Raw genomic sequence first — 20,908 nt, forward strand, 5'->3', positions numbered from 1 at the left:
GTCACAGTAAGAACAAGGGCGGCAGGGAGAAGAGGAGAACGTGCCAAAGTTCCCCTGCCAAGGGAGGCAGGGGAGGGAGACACAGTCAGAGACTTGAGTTTTTCTCCTCTTTGGTGGTCAGGCTGCTGGGAAGGCAACTCATGGCCAAGTGTCCATGACATGAAGGGCAGAGGCTCTGCTGTGTGAGTGAGGAGAGCAGGGGGTTGCTCCAGGGAAAGCATCTGCACTGCAGGGGATGGCAGGGAGGTGCCTGAACCCCTCCTGCCATGGCCTTTCTGGAAGCAGTTCTCTCTTCCTCGCTGCCCATGGCTCTGCTGCCTGGAGCTCTTCTGGGCCAGGACCTGTTTCTCTGCCCTCACCTCTCCTCCCTCTTCATGCTCACAGAGCCCATCCACCCTGCTGCGTGCTCAGCTCTGCCCTGCAGACTCCTCCTGGCAGCAGGGCACTGCCCAGGGACATCTCGGTGTGTGCAGGGGCTAAGGAGCAGCTCAGGCAAGTCCTAACGAGAACTGGGGTCTCATTGCCTACTCCAGAGCAGAGCAACCAATTCCCATCTCCCACTGCCCACCCAGACAACCCAGGGGAGAAAACTCAAAGCACACACTGCTTCCCTTTCAGGTAATCCCCTACCTCGACACCCATCTTTAACATGACCCTCTGCAAATGTCCTCTGGGTGATGGAGAAGCCTGAGTAGCCCTGACCCACGCTGCACCCTCTGGACAGCAGAAGGACCCTGCCCTGCCGGGGCTCACTCCTTCACCCACAGCTTCTCCCCGCAGCGTCGTGGGGAGCTCCCCGGGCAGGCTGAGTGCTGAGCCTGGCAGGCGGCAGAGTCCCTGCCCTGGTGCTCAGCCCCCTGGGGTGCAGGGACCCTGCTCGGAAGGACAGCCCTGGCCACCCCTGCCTGCACACACGCCTTCACACCCTGGAGCAGTGCCCAGGAGAAGGCAGCCGTCATGCCCTCTCCTTCTGACGGTGCAGCAGGGAAGCCCTGCTCTGCAGTACCTCCTCCTCCTCTACAGCAGGGAAGCTGTGAGAGTCCTCCTGAAAGATCATAGTTGCTGTGGCATGTACCAGCTTTTGGATATACCTCCAGGAACAGCAGCTACATTGTCCTGCACCCAGGCACTTACCATGTAGAGGGCTGTGAAGATCTCTCCCCGCAGTGAGCTCTCAGCATCCTCCCACTCCAGACTGCCTTTACGCTCTCTCTGCCTCGCTCCCTCCCCTCGGAGCCTGCAGGCAGTGCCCTCAGCCCTGCTGCACTTTGCAGAGGAGCTGCTCCTGGGCAGAGCTGTCTCTCTGCAGCACTGCCCACTTGCCAGGAGCTCCCTCCTTCCAGGAGCCCAGCCCAGCTCAGCAGCAGAGGACCAGCCCAAGGCAGCACTTGCTCTGCCCCTTGGGGCTCCCTCGAGGGGTCCCTGGGGCTCCAGGGGAACCTGCTGGGAAACAGCCTGAAGTCATCCCTGATCTTCCCTCCCTCAGCTGCGCAGAGACACTTCCTTCTCCTCTCAGGAAAAGACTTGGCCATGAGAATCCCCTTTCTTTGTCCCAGAATTAGACAGGACTCCCAGGAAGGTGACAAGCAAAGACCTAATTTCTCCAAGCTGGGGGATATCCTCACGTGAATGAAATAGGCATTTCAGTGTGGCTCTGTAGTCCTAGGGCTCGAAAGACATTCAGCTCTCTGTTGTCCACGCCATGTCTCTGCTCTGAAGCAAAGCCTTTGCACACAGGGGGTCTTGGGCGCTTGGGACCAGGTTTCCTTGGGGCAGGGACGAGCTTGCCTGCTTCCACAGCTGCAGGGCTTCAGCCCAAACGTGCAGCAATGGCCTCAGCCAGGGCCACAGGCAGGAAGAGCTGGAGCTGCTCCTGAGGAGACAGAGCTGTGACATGGTTGCAGAGCTTCGGACAGCTGCTCTTCAAGGACAGCATCCTCCAAGGTCAGCAAGGCTCTAGATTGAAACTCCCTCTGAACTTGAAAGGCCATTGAAGGGCACCAGAAGGAGCATTCACTGCTTCAGGAACAGTTAAAGAAGAAACAAAGGTGCTGTGTGGCCACTGCTGAATGTGGTGAGAGCAGGAGCAGATAGATCTGAGGTTCTCTGTGTCCTCTTTGCCTCAGGCTTCCCCAGCAAGGTCTGCCAGACCTCTGGGACTCAGGGCAGGACTCTGGAGGAGATCAAGCAGCGGTGCATGGGGATCAAGTCAGGGATCACTTGAGCCAACGCAATCCTTACCAGTCGAGGGGACAGGAGGGGCGGCATCCCAGGGAGCTGAGAGAGCAGCCCAACGTCACAGTGAAGCCTCTCTCCATCATCTTTCACAGGTGGTGGTGTCTGTGGGGATTCCCTGATGACTCGCAGCACCCAAACCTTGCACGCACCTTTCAAAACTGCCCCAAGGATGTGCAGAGGAGTGGAAGGCTGTGCCCCAGATCATGTTCCCTCAGGTCCCATTTCTGGGGGTCTGAAAGAGAAGGTGACTGGATTTACTGGATTTAGCTTGTCTCTCGCCATCCTCTTTGCTTTCTGTGGTGAAAGGACAGGACTGCTGGACACAGGGAGACCAGTGGTTGTCTTTTAACCTGGAAGTCAGTGAAGGTTTCAACATGCCTGGAGGCATCGAGCTAGTAGGGTCTTGCAGGGGTCTGTCCTTCCACCTGCCTTCTTTTACCTTTTTTTAATGCCCAGGAGGAGATGAGACAGGGCTCTGTGGCTGGGTAGCAGCTCTGTGGGAAAGGCTCTGCTGGTCCTTGGATTTCATTAGGCAAAACAGGAGCCATCACCAAAGAAGGCCAACAGCATCCTTTGTTTCTCTCTTCATTCCTTGAAATTACAAGTGCTTCTCTTTTATTATCCTAATACCCTCCAAAACGAACAGCCTACCCTCTTAAACCTTTCCCGATTGGCTGTGCATTTCTTGATTTGCTCCCGCTTTTGCTCCTGCGGTTGGTGATTCCCCAGCCTTTGGTGGGAGCCTGGACCAGAGACCCCCAGTAGTCCCTTTTCCCACCATCTCTTCCATGCCCTTGTGCTTTACAATGTCCCCAGGTTGTGGAGGATCACAAAATCAAATGAAGCAGGTGATAGATTCAAAAATAAACTTGATTTAAATCAAAATATTTTAGCAGATAACTAACTCGAAATGAGGCTCATCAAAATCATTCAACCTATAAGATGAGGGCTCTCAACCTCGAGGAGTTTCCTTGGGCAGCGTCCCCACCCAAGGGGAGAGTCCCCGGCTGCAGCCCCGCTGCTCCGAGGAGGACCGACTCAACTTGCCCTCCGGTGGGGCTCCATTTGTACCCCAGTTGAATCTGACCTGTGGTCAACTCTGAGTGGCTGAGGGCCTTAACTTTCTTACTCCTCGCCCGAGGTGTATATGTGACCTATAGAGTGTACGTGTTGGCCGGCACGTGCCACCTTAAAGGCGCAAAATTAAGGGCGCAAAAAGTAAGGATGCAATGGTCCTGGTGCCTCCGGTCTTTTGTCGAGGCGGGTGAATCCGCCACACAATCCACCCCCTGACCACAGTCACCATTCGACTGGTTTGCTTGGAGTGGAGGTACAGTCAAATCTTGCCTCCAAAGTTAAAAGGGAGCGCAGTCTCGGTGAGGTCCGTGCTCACCGTGAATCTTCATTTCTCAGTTTAAGGTCGTACTGGAACATCAATTGTACCAACAGAGTCTAAAGGAACACCAATTATACAAACAGATTTCGAGGGAGTACACTCCATGGTTAATATAGATTTCCTTATTGTGCACTTAACACAACTTATAACAACACAAATCACAACAATCACAAGTACTACCATTATCAGAGATTGGAGAAGGCTGGTTAGCCATCCTGACAAAGAAAACCCAAACACATCGAAAACTTTCCCCAACCAATTAGTCCCCAGTGCAGCAACAATTGCCTCTGAGTCCTTTGCTACTTTTGTCATTTTGTTGATCTGGTCTTGAAGGGGTCCTGACACGTTCGGAATGTGGGCACAGCACTCATCTACCCATCGGTTCACGACTCCACATACGCCTTTCTCCTTTACCAGCATCAGATCTAATACAGCTCAGTTTTGAATAGTCATTCTACTGGTATGCTGTAATTGATCATCTAAAAGCCCCGAACTATCAGACGTGGCGTTGGCCAAGGCTGACAGCTCCAGACCCAGTTCCAGAATAGCCTGCCGGTTCCGTACCAGAGCAACTCCCATCCCAAAAATTGATTCCAGCCACCATCCTACTTGTGTTGAGGCTTCCCACCATTCCCCCTGCAAGTCCCTTGGGCTGCGTTCCCACCGCTTATGTGGCATGGATCCTCCCTGATAAATGGGACAGAGAGAGAGCACAGCGAATGTGCAGGCTAGTCCCGGGATGGTTGGGTATCATCGGGAACACAGGCGGCCGTCAGAACATGCCCCCACTGAGTTAGGAGGTGCAGAGACAAAGGATGTTTGGCCTGAACCTGGCATGGCAGTAAGGGGACAACAGTAATCTTTCTTACTACAACCCAGGGCAGAGGGCCGAAAGTAACTGGCATTGTTACATAGGCAGCCCTGTGTTAAAGCTTCCTGAGCAGGAGGGTATAGCCATAACAGTGGCATTTCATCTCTGTCTTTACACCCGATCTGTGCCTGGCAGTTCCAGAGCGGAGATTTCCCTACCGGGAATACCTTATCCTTTTCCCCGTACCAGCTGGGCGCATGAGTGTATCCAGCCCACGTGCAGTTGAGGAGGCAGTCCCATGAATTCTGATTACACACGCTGGGACATCCATTATTATCCTTTTTGGGGTGTTTGATGCACCATGAGGCCTTTAACGGTTTTGTATACTGTAGGGAGAGGTCATCAGTGCTCCAGCGAGCACTGTATTCGCTAGCTCCCCGTGGAATTTCGGGGCATGGTGTAGGTCGAAGAATATAATCACATATGGCATCCCATCCCGAACTAGAATTTACTGCTCCTGGTGACCAACTGTAGACAATATAAGTATAGCCTCTTCCCTCGATCTCCCTAAATCTCCAACTAGAATTATTATATTGCTCCCATGTGAGCTTGAGGGCTAGAGATATGTTAATGTCCTCCACAAAAATTGGTAAAGGGTCTTCTGCTGACTTGGGTGTGGGCAGGCAAACCGTTACAGAGGTTAAGTTCATCATTCGGGCAAATCCTACCATCATTTTTGCTACCATATGGCTGTCCAGGTCCTGGTTGTTTCCGTTGGTCACTGTCACCATTGCCAGTAGGAGCACCAAGGCAGTCGCTTTTCCATTGTCCTCTAAGAAAACACAGAGCTGGGCCTCGGGCTTGAACGCAGGCGTCAGGGTTAGAAGTCAGGGCTTATCCACCGAGCATTAATACGGTGGGTTTTCCTGTTCCCGTCCAGAGCTTCCCAGGTATATAAGCCTTTGGGTTTTGCCAGGGTCATGGGTACAATGCCAATGGAAGGTAGCTTCACCATGACAGGTTGGCCCACGTACACCCGTAGTAGGAATTGGTCCCTTTTTTTGCCAGTATGGTGTCGTCTCCCATTAATGGTCCCATAGGACAAAACGCTTGAATTTTGGGGTTTCCATAACTTCCCCAGCAGTTGTTAAAAACAAAGACTGCCTGTGGTAATCGTATGTCCCAGTTGTGGCGTGAGACATCGGCATGTCTTTTAATCAAACCATTGGTTATTTCAACTATACCGTTAGCCTGAGGATAATATGGTGTATGGAACACCCATTTGATGCCTTCCTCTCCAGTCCAGTCTTGCACCACTGTGGCTGTAAAATGTGACCCATTATCACTTTGAATGCACTCGGGAGCGGGTAAAATACTAAACCAGTTTCTTAAAGCTTGGACCGTCTGGTCTCTGGTGGCGGTGCTAACAGCTGTAGCCATAGTCAGTCCTGACACCACCTCTACTCCTACCAAGTTCTATTTCTTCCCATGGGATGGCTGCAAAGGACCAATATAATCGATTTGCCAGGTGCTCCAAAGAGCCTTGCCTAGTCTGATATGTTGGAGTGTGCTGTGTTGGAGTGACCCGGGGTCGGAATAGGAGCGCGTTCCCGGAGTAATGAGGAGTCCCAATGTGGGTATGGTCATTCTCCTTTATTTCAAGATACTGTGCTACCTTTATAAGCTAGCCACACTAACACACGCACCTACGAATCCTCTATTGGTTTACAGTCAGCAAGCACACGAATCTTAACATACACAGATTGGTCAAAAGCAGGTGTCCACGCGAACGCTTCCTGCGCCTGCATTCCGTTACCTAATCTACTGATAGTTACATTCCTCAGCCTGTTTTTCCTACTCTACTATCACTTCAGAGACTCTAAAACTACAGTTGCTCTTTAGCAGCCTTATACTATTACTAACAAATCCTCAGTGCTTGGAATGTTCATAGGATGACCGTTATTTAATAAAAATCCCTCCACAAATTCCCCCCTTTTTGTTTTTGAACAATCCAAGCCTGATTTACTACTTTCGATACAGCCTTTTTTATACAACTAAAAGCAATAAAAAAGCATACACACAATATTAAGATGATAATCAATATACGCAAGCCTTCTTTTATCAGAGCTATCAGCCATTGCGGCAACTCTCTAAAAAGATTCATGAGCCATTCATCTAAAATGCCATGATTTTGTGGTATCATGTTTACATGGTTTTTTAACCATTGTAATTGTTTATATGTAGACTCACCATGATCGGATAGGTTCATGCAACACATAAACTCTTCTACCCAGAAACCAGGCACACCAAACAGGTTCTGAAAGGCTCAGTTGCCGTAGCAAGACACAAAACAAAACGCAGATTGATCTGTTTTGTTTGCCTAGGTAACCTCTTCTTGTGAGAGTGCAGGCTTCACCGCTCGGCTAGGCACCCATATTGGTCCCTTATCTGTGGAAACACACATGTATCCCCTTCTATTAAATGTTACCGAAACTGGGCCCAGCCACATGCCAGTGATTGGGTCTCGATACCTTACTTTTAGTTTCAGAAGCGTTGTATGAGAGTTAAACTTAAGGTTTTGGTGATGGATTATAATCGATGGCTCTTCTCTGTCTCCCATCAGACACAAATAATTTAGGGTAAATAGGACTTTATGCAGTCTCATCTGCGGGTCCTTTTCTTCCTCCTTTTGCTTTGCTAGATAGTCCTTCAATACCTGATGCATGCGTTCTACAAGGCTTTGCCCCGTCGGTGAGTGTGGGATGCCAGTAATATGCTTGACCCCCCATCTCATCAGAAAGGTTCTCAACTTCTGACTGGTGTAAGCAGGGCCATTGTCTGTTTTCAGTTGTTCTGGCACACCCAACACCGCGAAGCAAGCAAGGAGGTGCTTACACACATGATGAGCCTTCTCACCCGATAAAGCCGTGGCCCATATTACTTTAGAGAAGGTATCTATGGTGACATGTTCATATTTGAGCTGCCCAAATTCAGCAATGTGAGTGACGTCAGTCTGCCAGAGCTCTAAAGCCTTGAGACCTTTTGGATTAACGCCCAGCCCTATTCCAGGTCCATGATTTCCACACTTGGGACAGGCCTGTATGCTAGAGCGAGCTTCGTTTTCTGATAACCCATATTGCCTTCTTAAACCCTTTAAGTTTTGATGAAATATTTCATGACCCTGCCTAGCTTGTAAAAATTTATCTACAGGTGGTACATGACACGCTGGACTGACAAGATTGTCCGCTATCTGATTGCCTTGTCCTAAACCCAACTCCCATTGATGGCTACAGATATCAATAACACAACACGGAGCCACTCGCTGGGAGATGGTCGATCTTAATTGAATAAATAATTTACCTAGCTGAGGATTATTTGTTTCCCTAATCAGCGCATCTTGAATTCTTGGTATAAGCCCAGCTACATATAGAGAATCAGTCACCACATTCAAAGGATGATCAAGCCAGTTCCCTAACGCCCATACCACCGCCATTAATTCTAAAGTCTGTAAGGTATCTCCAGCTTGCCCTTGCAAAATCTTTTTGCACCATTGATCTGTTTCCCACCATACGCATGCAGCTTGTCTAGAGCGTTTTCCCGCATCTGTATATACCGTCAACCCCTCGAGAATCGGGCTAACAATCACTTTAGGTTTTTCTAGCCACTGATTTCGTTTTAGAATCTGCCACAATTTCCCTTGAGGTTGCTGAGAATGCACCTTTCCGCTAAATCCTAACAGAGATTCTTGAATGGCCAGCATGTGACATATCCACCATTCTAAATCTACAGCATTAACAGGAATACCGATGTCTGCTGGTTCCTGTCCTGTCAGCTCTATAATTCGCGTTCTCCCTTTTCGGATTAATTCCCCTACGGCTTCAGGACGAGTTTGTATACTGAAATGTGGTTGTACCCGTAAGAAAACGCATTCCAAAATTTGAAAAAGGGAGGAATTTGGCGAGTTATCATTACTCTTGTTGTCAATGGCAATCACGGAGTTCATTCCCTGTTGTCCCTTCATCTCCCCCTTCTTGTTTTGCCATTGACATATAACGGCAAAAGGTGATTCTTCGGTGTTACAGATAAGCAAAGAAAGTGGCAGTTCAAGGACTCTTCTTGCAGTCCAGGCTATAGTAAGTTTGTTTATAATGTGCTGTAAGGCTACGTGATGTTTGTCCGTCATATGAATTTCAGCTGCAGGCTGAGTGCCTCGCAGTAATTCAGTTAGTGGTTTAATGTCTGCATTGGTAATGCCAGCGCAATTGCGAACCCATTGGATGTCGCCTAAGACCGTTTGCACATCAGCCAATGTTTTAAGTGGAGTTTTTAGTGCTATTTTTTGAGGACGAATTTTTGCCTGTTCAATGATCCACCCTAGGTATTTCCAAGGTGGAGACCTTTGGATCTTTTCCGGTGCAATTACAAGTCCCTTGTCTGCTAGCATGGTTGTTAACTGTTGTATATGATGCACCTCAAAAGGAACTTGTTGACAACACAAAATATCATCCATATAATGATAGATGATAGTTTCAGGCCATTTTTCTCTTATCGGTTGCAGTGCCCAGGCGACGTATAATTGACACAATGTAGGAGAGTTTTTCATCCCTTGTGGAAGCACCACCCACTCATACCGCTCTGCTGGTGCTGCTTTATTTATCGAGGGTATGGAAAAGGCAAATCTCTGAGTGTCCTGAGGGTGCAGTGGGATTGTGAAAAAGCAGTCCTTTAAATCAAGTATAAGTATGTGCCAATTTTCAGGTAACATATTAGGTGATGGCATTCCAGGTTGTAAGGCTCCCATAGGCAACATTTGGTCATTTATTTTCCTCAAATCATGTGGTAAACGCCACTTCTCACTTTTCTTAAGGATGACAAAAATAGGAGTATTCCATGGACTGACAGATGGTTTGATATGTCCCTCTAGAAGTTGTTCGGATACCAGTTGTTTAATTATTTGCAATCGCTCTTTAGTCACGGGCCACTGGTCAACCCAAACAGGGTCATTGGAGATCCATGTTAACGGTGGGTTGGGCGATTGCTCCCCAGTGCCCATGACTAAAAATGCTTTGTAGTCAGCATTGTCCCGATCTGACTGAGAACATCACGTCCAATTAATGCTTCCAAATTTCCAGGGAGTGACAAAACATGGACCTTCAGTGTTGCCCTCTGGCCTTCTGGGAAACTCACTTGAACCGGTTTACTACTTATATATGGGGCTGAGTTCCCTCCCACTCCTGCAATTAATGCCTTTGGGGTTTCTATTTCCCACTGCAACGGCCAAATTGCTCGAGTTATAATAGTTATGTTGGCACCAGTGTCTAACATTGCATTGATTCTTATTGAAAGGTTATCCTGAGTCAAAGTCACAGTTTCGAGTGGGCGATGGTCTAATTTTGTAGTGAAACATACAGCAGGTCCAGTAGAACCAAATCCTTTACACCCACGTTCTTCCCAATCTTGGTTTGATCGATTTAAAGGATTTTTAAAAGCTAATATCTGGGCTATCTGACTGCCTTTTGGGATGAAGAGAGGAGGACTTATTGTATAGGCCATAATATGAATTTGACCAGTATAGTCTGCATCAATGACTCCAGGAATTACGATCAATCCTTTTATTCCTGCAGAAGATTGACCTAAAAGGATTCCACCTATCCTATTACTATCAGCTACTAAAGGCCCTACTGCATTGCTAGGGATTTTGCACACTTCTGTATTGGTTAAAGTGAAATCTATTGTTGTTTCCAAGTCGACCCCCAAACTTCCTTTGGTGGCAGCCGAGTGTTTTAGTAAAAAACCTGATTGCTGCTGTTGTTCTGAGGGGGCATTTGTTTCTGCACGCGGCCTCTCCTCGCGCTCAATTTGAAGTTTCCCGAACAGGCCTTAGTAGCATGGGTATTTTTTTGACACCGATCACACCATACGGGAGCACGACAATTTCGCTTGCTATGCCCCTGTTCCCCACAATGATAGCAGATGCCTTTAAAGGGCTGAACTATTCCTGGAGAGTGTTTTCGCCTAACAACAGCTGCCAATGGTTGCACTACTTCTTTGACAGCACTTTGCAGCACAGCTGCCATCGACTCATTTTGTTGTTGAACCCCTGCTCTTTCCACCCGAGAAAGCATTTCTTCCACTCCTGCCCCTTTGGGCAGACTGGCTAGAATGGCCCTGGTAGTGTTATTGGCGTTATCAAAGGCCAAAATTCTAAACATTTGTTGTTTATTGTCCTCTCCCAAATCTGGGTGGTTCATTACTGCATCCCAAAGCCTATCAATAAAGTTGCTATACTTCTCAGTTGCACCTTGCGTCACCGAGCTGACAGAAGGGCCTTCTGATCCTGGTAAGGAAAGAAACGCATCTAAAGCAAGCTTAGAAGATAACTGTAACATATTGACAGGAAAAGTTAGTTGGACATTTATATCAGCATAACGTCCCCCCCCAATGAGCATTTCTGCTGTGACCCCATATAATGGATCCCCTTGTGTTGATGTTGGGCAGCAGCATTCACTGCCCTCTGAGACCATGACGATCCCCATAACAAAAACTGCGTAGGTGTCAACAGAAGTCTCATCAGACTTTGACAATCATGAGGACACATCAAATCAGCAGAAAAAATCCAAATAACAATTTGTAGCGAGGCTTCCGATTTAACACCATACTGCGATATAGTATTTTTGGCTTGTTGTAGAATCTTCCAATCATGCGGTTCCCATTTTCCTTGACCGTTTTGCTGTACCACCGGAAAAGCCATGGGGCCAATGTTGGATGCAACCCCCCACTGTCCATCCAAAATAGCATCCCGAACAACTCCACTCCATCGGCCGGGATGGGTAGCCACGGTAGGAGGCTACCATTAACCATGGAGTGTACTCCCTCGAAATCTGTTTGTATAATTGGTGTTCCTTTAGACTCTGTTGGTACAATTGATGTTCCAGTACGACCTTAAACTGAGAAATGAAGATTCACGGTGAGCACGGACCTCACCGAGACTGCGCTCCCTTTTAACTTTGGAGGCAAGAGGTGACTGTACCATCACTCCAAGGAAGCCAGTCGAATGGTGACTGTGGTCAGGGGGTGGATTGTGTGGCGGGTGCACCTGTCCCGATAAAGGACCGGAGGCATCAGGACCATTGCATCCTTACTTTTCGCACCCTTAATTTTGCACCTTTAAGGTGGCAAATGCCGACCATCACGTACACACTATAGGTCACGTATACACCTTGGGCGAGGAGTAAGAAAGTTAAGGCCCTCAGCCACTCAGAGTTGACCACAGGTCAGATTCAACTGGGGTATAAATGGAGCCCCACCAGACGGCATGTTGAGTCGGTCCTCCTCGGAGCAGCGGGTGTGCAGTCGGCGACTTTCCCCTTCGGTCAGGCCGCTGCCCAAGGAAACTCCTCGAGGTTGAGAGCACTCATCTTATAGGTTGAATGATTTTGATGAGCCTCATTTCAAGTTACTTTGCTGCTAAACAATTTTTGCTTAAATCAAGTTTATTTTTGAATCTATCACCTGCTTAATTTGATTTTGTGAGCCTCCACAACATGGGGACACTGCAAGGCACAAGGGCATGGAACAGATTGTGGGAAAAGGGACTACTAGGGGTCTCTGGTCCAGGCTCCCAACAAAACCTGGGGAATCACCAATGGCGAGTCAGGTCGGCTGTGACTTTGTAGAGCTGAAACCTGAAAACCTCCAAAGATGGAGAGCACAGAGAGTCTCTGGGTGTCCTGCTGCTCTGCAGCATCACCCTCCCAGCCAGTTTTTCCTGAGGCCCAGTCTGAAGCCCCCAGGAAGAAGCCTTGTGGCTGTTGTCTCTGTCATAGCATCTGCCATTGCAGAAGAGCTTGGCTCCACCACCGCTCCAGGCAGGTGTCACCTGCTTTTAGACTGCCCTCTGCCTCCCCTTCAGCAGACTAAAGAGGCCCAGTTGCCTCAGCCTCTCCACACAGCTCATGTGCTTTAGGCTCCTAAGCCCATGGTAACAGCCTTCCTCTGGACCTTCTCCAGTTTCTCCATCCTCCTTTCAAGATGGGAAACCCATGGGCTCCTAGGGCATCCACCAGAACTCCCATGCCCTTCTCCTCAGAACAATCCTCAGCCAGTCAGGTCCCAGCCTGTCCTGATGCACGAGGTTCTTCTGACCCAGTGCAGACCTTACCCCCTTCACCTTTAAATCATCAGGAGGTTTCTGTTGGCCAAGTCCCCATGTGTGTCAAGGTCCCTCTGGAGTGAAACTCCAACACGTCAGCAGTTAAGGTTTGTGGGCCAGTGTCTCAAACAAGATAACGAGATGGGGAATTGCAGGACATTCCAAGGACTGAAAGGGCATGATGTGCTTAACTGAGTTGCTATACAAGATTGAAAACTACCACAGCAACCACCTCAGAAATACCAAAAGAGGGAAAGAAACAAAAAATGCACAGGCAATGGGGAAAGGTTTAAGAGGGTAGGCTGTTCGTTTTGGAGGGTATTAGGGTAAGAAAAGAGAAGCACTTGTAATATCAAGGAATGAAGAGAGAAGCAAAGGATGCCATTGGCTTTCTTTGCTGATGGCTCCTGTTTTGCCTAATGAAATCCAAGGACCACCAGAGCCTTTCCCGCAGAGCTGCTACGCAGCCACACAGCCCCTGGCCTCTGTCATTGCATGGGATTGGTGCACCGCAAGGCAGATTTGTCTTTAGTGGACATTGTGATGTTACTTTTTGCGAATCCCTCTGGCCTGTCTTTGTCCTTCGGGATAGCAGACCTGCTCTCCACTGCAGCGTCTGCTCTCCTCAATATGATGTCATCTGCAAATGCTATGAAAAAGCACTCGCTCATCTCCTCCAGGTCATGAAAAACACGTTAAAGAGGGCAGGTGGCAGGACAGACCCCTGCAGGACCCTACGAGCTCGATGCCTGCAGGCAGAGTACCACGCATTGATCACGTCCCTCTGAGCCCGACCATTCATCTGGTTATTTACCCATCTACTTATCCACCCATGCAGACCATAATATCTGAACTTGGGACAAGAATATAGTGGGTGGGTGATGTTGAAAACTTCACTGACTTCCAGGTTAAAAGACAACCACTGGTCTCCCTGTGTCCAGCAGTCCTGTCCTTTCATCACAGAAAGCAAAGCGGATGGCGAGAGACAAGCTAAATCCAGTAAATCCAGTCACCTTCTCTTTCAGACCCCCAGAAATGGGACCTGAGGGAACACGATGTGGGGCACAGCCTTCCGCTCCTCTGCACATCCATGGGGCAGTTTTGAAAGGTGCGTGCAAGGTTTGGGTGCTGCGAGTCATCAGGGAATCCCCACAGACACCACCACCTTTGAAAGATGATGGAGAGTGGCTTCACTGTGACCTTGGGCTGCTCTCTCAGCTCCCTGGGATGCCGCCCCTCCTGTCCCCTCGACTGGTAAGGATCGCGTTGGCTCAAGTGATCCCTGACTTGATCCCCATGCACCGCTGCTTGATCTCCTCCAGAGTCCTGCCCTGAGTCCCAGAGGCCTGGCAGACCTTGCTGGGGAAGACTGAGGCAAAGAGGACACAGAGAAGCTCAGATCTATCTGCTCCTGCTCTCACCACATTCAGCAGTGGCCACACAGCACCTTTGTTTCTTCTTTAACTGTTCCTGAAGCAGTGACCACTCCTTCTGGTGCCCTTCAATGGCCTTTCAAGTTCAGAGGGAGTTTTGATCTGGAGCCTTGCTGAGCTTGGAGGATGCTGTCCTTGAAGAGCAGCTGTCCTGAGCTCTGCAACCATGTCACAGCTCTGTCTCCTCAGGAGCAGCTCCAGCTCTTCCTGCCTGTGGCCCTGGCTGAGGCCATTGCTGCACGTTTGGGCTGGAGCCCTGCAGCTGTGGAAGCAGGCAAGCTCGTCCCTGCCCTAAGGAAACCTGGTCCCAAGCGCCCAAGACCCCCTGTGTGCAAAGGCTTTGCTTCAGAGCAGAGACATGGCGTGGACAACAGAGAGCTGAATGTCTTTCGAGCCCTAGGACTACAAAGCCACACTGAAATGCCTATTTCATTCACGTGAGGATATCCCCCAGCTTGGAGAAATTAGGTCTTTGCTTGTCACCTTCCTGGGAGTCCTGTCTAATGCTGGGACAAAGAAAGGGGATTCTCATGGCCAAGTCTTCTCCTGAGAGGAGAAGTAAGTGTCTCTGTGCAGCTGAGGGAGGGAAGATCAGGGATGACTTCAGGCTGTTTCCCAGCAGGTTCCCCTGGAGCCCCAGGGACCCCTCGAGGGAGCCGCGAGGGGCAGAGCAAGTGCTGCCTTGGGCTGGTCCTCTGCTGCTGAGCTGGGCTGGGCTCCTGGAAGGAGGGAGCTCCTGGCAAGTGGGCAGTGCTGCAGAGAGACAGCTCTGCCCAGGAGCAGCTCCTCTGCAAAGCGCAGCAGGGCTGAGGGCACTGCCTGCAGACACCGAGGGGAGGGAGCGAGGCAGAGAGAGCGTAAAGGCAGTCTGGAGTGGGCGGATGCTGAGAGCTCACTGCGCGGAGAGATCTTCACAGCCCTCTACATGGTAAGTGCCTGGGTGCAGGACAATGTAGCTGGTGTTCCTGGAGGGATATCCAAAAGCTGGTACATGCCACAGCAACTATGGTCTTTCAGGAGGACTCTCTCAGCTTCCCTGCTGTAGAGGAGGAGGAGGTGCTGCAGAGCAGGGCTTCCCTGCTGCACCTTCAGAAGGAGAGGGCATGACGGCTGCCTTCTCCCGGGCACTGCTCCAGGGTGTGAAGGCGTGTGTGCAGGCAGGGGTGGCCAGGGCTGTCCTTCCGAGCAGGGTCCCTGCACCGCAGGGGGCTGTGCACCAGGGCAGGGACTCTGCCGCCTGCCAGGCTCAGCACTCAGCCTGCCCGGGGAGCTCCCCACGATGCTGTGGGGAGAAGCTGTGGGTGGAAGGAGTGAGCCCCGACAGGGCAGGGTCCTTCTGCTGTCCAGAGAGTGCAGCGTGGGTCAGGGCTGCTCAGGCTTCTCCATCACCCAGAGGACATTTGCAGAGGGTCATGTTAAAGATGGGTGTCGAGGTAGGGGATTACCTGAAAGGGAAGAAGTGTGTGCTTTGAGTTTTCTCCCCTGGGTTGGCTGGGTGGGCAGTGGGAGATGGGAATTGATTGCTCTGCTCTGGAGTAGGCAATGAGACCCCAGTTCTCGTTAGGACTTGCCTGAGCTGCTCCTTAGCCCCTGCACACACCGAGATGTCCCTGGGCAGTGCCCTGCTGCCAGGAGGTGTCTGCAGGGCAGAGCTGAGCACGCAGCAGGGTGGATGGGCTCTGTGAGCATGAAGAGGGAGGAGCCGTGAGGGCAGACAAACAGGTCCTGGCCCAGAAGAGCTCCAGGCAGCAGAACCATGGGCAGCAAGGAAGACAGAACTGCTCCCAGAAAGGCCATGGCAGGAGGGCTTCAGGCACCTCCCTGCCATCCCCTGCAGTGCAGATGCTTTCCCTGGAGCAACCCCCTGCTCTCCTCACTCACACAGCAGAGCCTCTGCCCTTCATGTCATGGACACTTGGCCATGAGTTGCCTTCCCAGCAGCCTGACCACCAAAGAGGAGAAAAACTCAAGTCTCTGACTGTGTCTCCTTCCCCTGCCTCCCTTGGCAGGGGAACTCTGGCACGTTCTCCTCTTCTCCTTGCCACCCTTGTTCTTACCGTGGCACTCAATGCTGTGGGGGGGTGAGGATTCAAGTGCAGCTCAGACACCAACGCTGTGTCTACTGTCATGCCCGTCTGTCCGTGGAGGAAAAGCATCCAACTCGCACCCTGTTAACCTTTGGGGCTCTGGGTACTGCAGGGTGTGCGGCTGGCACACATCTCACCCTCCTTCCAGGACACAGGAAATTTAGGAGAGTTGAATCTTTCCTTGGGAGGTCCTGCTGGGCTGCAGGCTCCCCTCCCGTAGGGCAAAGCTCTCCCGGGGCATCTCTATGTCATGCAGGAGCCCCATGGAGAAGACACCTCGGTGCTAAGGCCATTGAAATGCTGCTGGGTGGCTGTATGTGGGCAGCTGTGAGGAGCCCTCTGTGTCCGTGGTTGGGAGGGGAGAGCTGAGATCCTCCTCAGGTACGATGGGGTGAGGGCTTTGGAGATGTGCACTCAGAACGTAGATTCCTCTGCTCCCAGCAGTGTCCGGTTTCTTTTGGGGGGAACACGCCAGTGCCAGAATCCTCCAGCTGAAAGAGCTGCCAGCACAGGGCAGCTGAGCTCAGGGCTGATGGACAGAGCGGCTGTCCTCACTCTGCACTGAGGGACAGTCCCTTTGCCTCTCAGGACCCACACGATTTCACTTGCAGTGCAGCAGAAATGCCCAGGATCTCTGCATTAGAAACACTGCTCAGCTGTGGTGGGGCAACCAGACCAGAAGACACAAACCAAAACCCCCACAGCTCTGCTCTGCAGGCAGGTGAATTGGCAGCGACAATGCTGAGAAGCTCTTTGGTATCACGAGTGGATTTAATCTGAGATCACCCCATGTTCCTGTTTACCTATTGCTGTGAGGCAGGATTGACTCCTCCAGAGCCCACAGCAGAGCCTGCGGCTCCCTGGGGCACCCTCAGCCAGCACCAACCAGAGCTCGTGCAAGGGATCTGTCAATGATCTTCCTGAATGGAGAGAGACGTTTTTGGGGAGGTCCTATGAGAAATGGCTTTGATTTTGCTCAGAGAAGTCTCTCCTAACTTGTCACTGTTTTTCCCTCTTGGACAGTCCCCCATGCCCGGAGGCAGCAGATGTCCAACACCAGCTCCATCACCCACTTCCTCCTCCTGGAGTTCACTGACACACGGGAACTGCAGTTCTTGCACTTCTGGCTCTTCCTGGGCATCTACCTGGCTGCCCTGCTGGGCAACGGCCTCATCATCACCGCCATAGCCTGCGACCACCGCCTCCACACCCCCATGTACTTCTTCCTCCTCAACCTCTCTGTCCTTGACCTGGGCTGCATCTCCACCACTGTCCCTAAATCCATGGTCAATTCCCTCTGGAACACCAGGGCCATCTCCTACTTGGGATGTACTACTCAAGTCTTTTGGTTTCTCTTTTTAGTTGTAGCAGAGTATTATATTCTCACCATCATGGCCTATGACCGCTATGTTGCCATCTGCCAACCCCTGCACTACGGGACCCTCCTGGGCAGCAGAGCTTGTGTCCACATGGCAGCAGCTGCCTGGGGCAGCGGGTTTCTCATTGCTCTGCTGCACACTGCCAATACATTTTCACTACCCCTCTGCAAGGGCAATGCTGTGGACCAGTTCTTCTGTGAAATCCCACAGATCCTCAAGCTCTCCTGCTCACACACCTACCTCAGGGAAGTTGGGCTTCTTGTGGTTAGTTTTTCTTTAGGTTTTGGGTGTTTTGTGTTCATTGTGCTTTCCTATGTGCAGATCTTCAGGGCTGTGCTGAGGATCCCCCATGAGCAGGGACGGCACAAAGCTTTTTCCACGTGCCTCCCTCACCTGGCCGTGGTCTCCCTGTTTTCCAGCACTGCTGTGTTCGCTAACCTTAAGCCCCCCTCCATCTCCTCCCCATCCCTGGATCTGGTGGTGACAGTTCTGTACTCAGTGGTACCTCCAGCAGTCAACCCCCTCATCTACAGCATGAGGAACCAGGAGCTCAAGGACGCACTGAAGAAGCTGATTCAATCCGTGGTCTCTCAGCAGCAGTAATCTGCCCCCGTCTCTTTGCAAGTGATTTCCAATGTAGCTGGGGAACCTCCTGTGCTTTGGGCATTTACCTGTGATAATTCTGTTTCTCCAGGAATGTCTGCATGCACTCCACTTCTCCACAGGCACAAAGCCAATCTGACTGACCCAGAGCTCTTTGCACATGTGTCTGGCCCAAAGGTACAGCTGGCCTCCCATGTCACATCTCTGTAATAATAGGGGGTTTCCTCAGTGCCGGTGTCTGGAGGTTGGGCTCTTCTTCCAAAGCTGAGGTCAGGAACAGGCTGAAGAAATTGGCCCCACGAGGCCGTGCTGCTGTGCTTGGGTTCTCCATGGGCTGAGGGGAGGAGGGCATGGGGCGATGTGTTAGGGAATGGGCCTGGAGCGAGCTTTCACTGGTGGCCTCCCTATTCGGCCTCTTCCAACCCTGGCCGCTCTCCACAGGTTTATGGGTGAGTTTTGCTGCACGGCCATTTCCCTCCTCCTGCTGGGCTCAGTGCCTGCCCTGGGGGAATGGCCAGCCCTGCTCGACCTCTCTCCTCCAGACCCTGCCAGGCCGCGGAGCAGGGATGTCTGCGAAACCCCCCATGGGATGCGCATAGGCCTGGGTAGGTTCCAGGACCTGGGGGAGGCTGTCTCAAGTAGGAGGAACAGCAGGGGGACAGGGCACGAAGGGGTGTCATGGGCATCATGCGAGAGAAACTGTTCCTCACCCTCAATACACCCTTTCTCATGTTGTGCCTGCACAGTGGGGCCGTGGGACCATGTGTGGGACAGCGGGGCTGGGCCAGCACAGGACAGGGCACTGCCAGGGGCAGTGAAGCAGCTGCCGGGGGGTGACCACCTGGAGTTGGTGGCTGCAAGAAAAGTCAAGAGCAAAGAGAAGAGCTTCAACTGCTGTGTTAGAGACCAAGGCTGAACAAGAGCAATGCAGGGCTGCTGCTGAACGAGGACGGTGATCTAATAAACAGCAGACACCAATGGGGCTGAGGGACTCAAGGCCTTCTTTGCCTGAGTCTCTACTGAAAAGGTCTCCCAGGCCTCTGTGCTCAGTGAAGAGGTTCAAGGAGGAGGAGAGCACGTATTGGCAGGAACCTCATGGAATCCCAGGAGGACAAATGGCAGTTTGTGCCCCTGCAGGGGACTCACCCTGGCCATGGCACAGGCTGAGGGCTGCCAGGCCGGGAGCAGCCCTGTGGGAAAGGTCTTTGTGGGCAGGGAGCTGGAGAGGAGGCAGCCGTGTGCCCTGGCTGCAAGGGAGGCCACCAGCATCCTGGGCTGGACGACCAGAACATGGCCAGGAGATTGAGGGAAGGGATTCTCTGGAATACTCCATCCAGACTTCAGATCCCCAATTCAGGAAAGATATTGGCAAGCTGGAGTGGGGTTAGCGAAGGGCCCTCAGGACAGTCGGGGACTGGAGTGCTTTGCTGGTGAGGAGAGGCTGAGGGAGCTGGGCTTGTGCAGCCTGGAGAAGGGAAGGCTGAGGGGGACCTCATCCCAGCCTGCCAGTACCTACGAGGAGGATATGGAGAATACAGAGCCAGACTCTTCACCATGGTGCATGGTGGGAGGACAAAAGACAGTGGGAGGAAGGTGAAAGAGGAGAGGTTCAGCCAGGAGATAAGGCAAACTGTTTTCGCCATGAGCTCAGCCAAGTGCTGGAACAGGCCACCCTGAGAGGTTGTGCAGTCTCTGTCCTTGGGGGTTTTCTATCTTGGACTGAATCAAGCCTTGAACAACGTGGTCTGACCCTGTTTCTGACAGGCTGGCCTGCAGACTTCCTGAGGTCCCTTCAACCTCCGTTCTCTTATGACCCTGTGAAGTTGGGCCCTGTTTCTCACTGGAGCAGAGCAGATGTCAATGGGGCATGAATCCTCCTGTGCTGTAAGCAACCTTCTAAACCAACATGTGAACCAGTGCAGAGAGGTCGACACCTCAGTGTGACTCACTCTGTGCCAAGACTGAGGAGTCCTGGGCAGGGAAGGTTTTGGGGGGCACGGGGCTGTGTGCAAGACACCACGTGACCTTGGTTTAATGCCTGTAGGCCTGTCACATGTCCGTTAATGTCAATGAAAATGAAAGTAAGAAGAAGAGAAGCTAAAGATCCAAAGCAAAGAAAGGTGTCAACACACTTCTCAGCTTTCTTCCCGTCCTTGGGGGGATTTCCTTTTTTTGAAAAGGCAAGGGTTTTCCAGAACTGGGAATGGATGTAGGACACAAATGTCTTCAGCTACGGGGACACAGACACCTGGTGCCAGTGTAGATGCCCTGGGAACCCTTGCCCAGCCTCCACATGCAGCTTGAAGGTGCTCTGGTCTCCCACAGGTTCTCTGTGATAGATGCTGATCCCAGGCCAGCACTCAGCTACACTGGGGCCCCTAGAAGTGGCACTGCCTGTTTATGGTCAGACAACTGGTGTCTGCCTGGAAAGGTCCACAATTTCTTTTTTAACATTTAAAAAATAATACAAGCACATTTTCATCAGCCAAATCATTGGAGTACTTTTAAGAAATGGCAACGTTTTCCCACCATGACACAACAGGAATTTCCTGGAAGTGTTCTCAGGGCAGGAGAAAAAATATTGATCTTCCCCTGTTCTTGTAGTACCACTGCTCTGTCTATTATTTCATCTCCCCCGTCATTCAGGTGTTTCCACCTCTCCTGATTCAATGGCCATGTCTAAGGACATCTTGTCAGCAAACTGTCTGGATGTGCCCTTTGCTTTGCTCTCAGGTTTCCTCCTCCACCTGCTCTTTGGTCATTCAGATGCCTCTCAACTGTCTGATGTCTGCTTTGAGCTTCAGGGAGT

Source organism: Calonectris borealis, unplaced genomic scaffold, assembly GCF_964195595.1.
Source record: "Calonectris borealis unplaced genomic scaffold, bCalBor7.hap1.2 HAP1_SCAFFOLD_49, whole genome shotgun sequence".
Taxonomy (NCBI): Eukaryota; Metazoa; Chordata; class Aves; order Procellariiformes; family Procellariidae; genus Calonectris; species Calonectris borealis.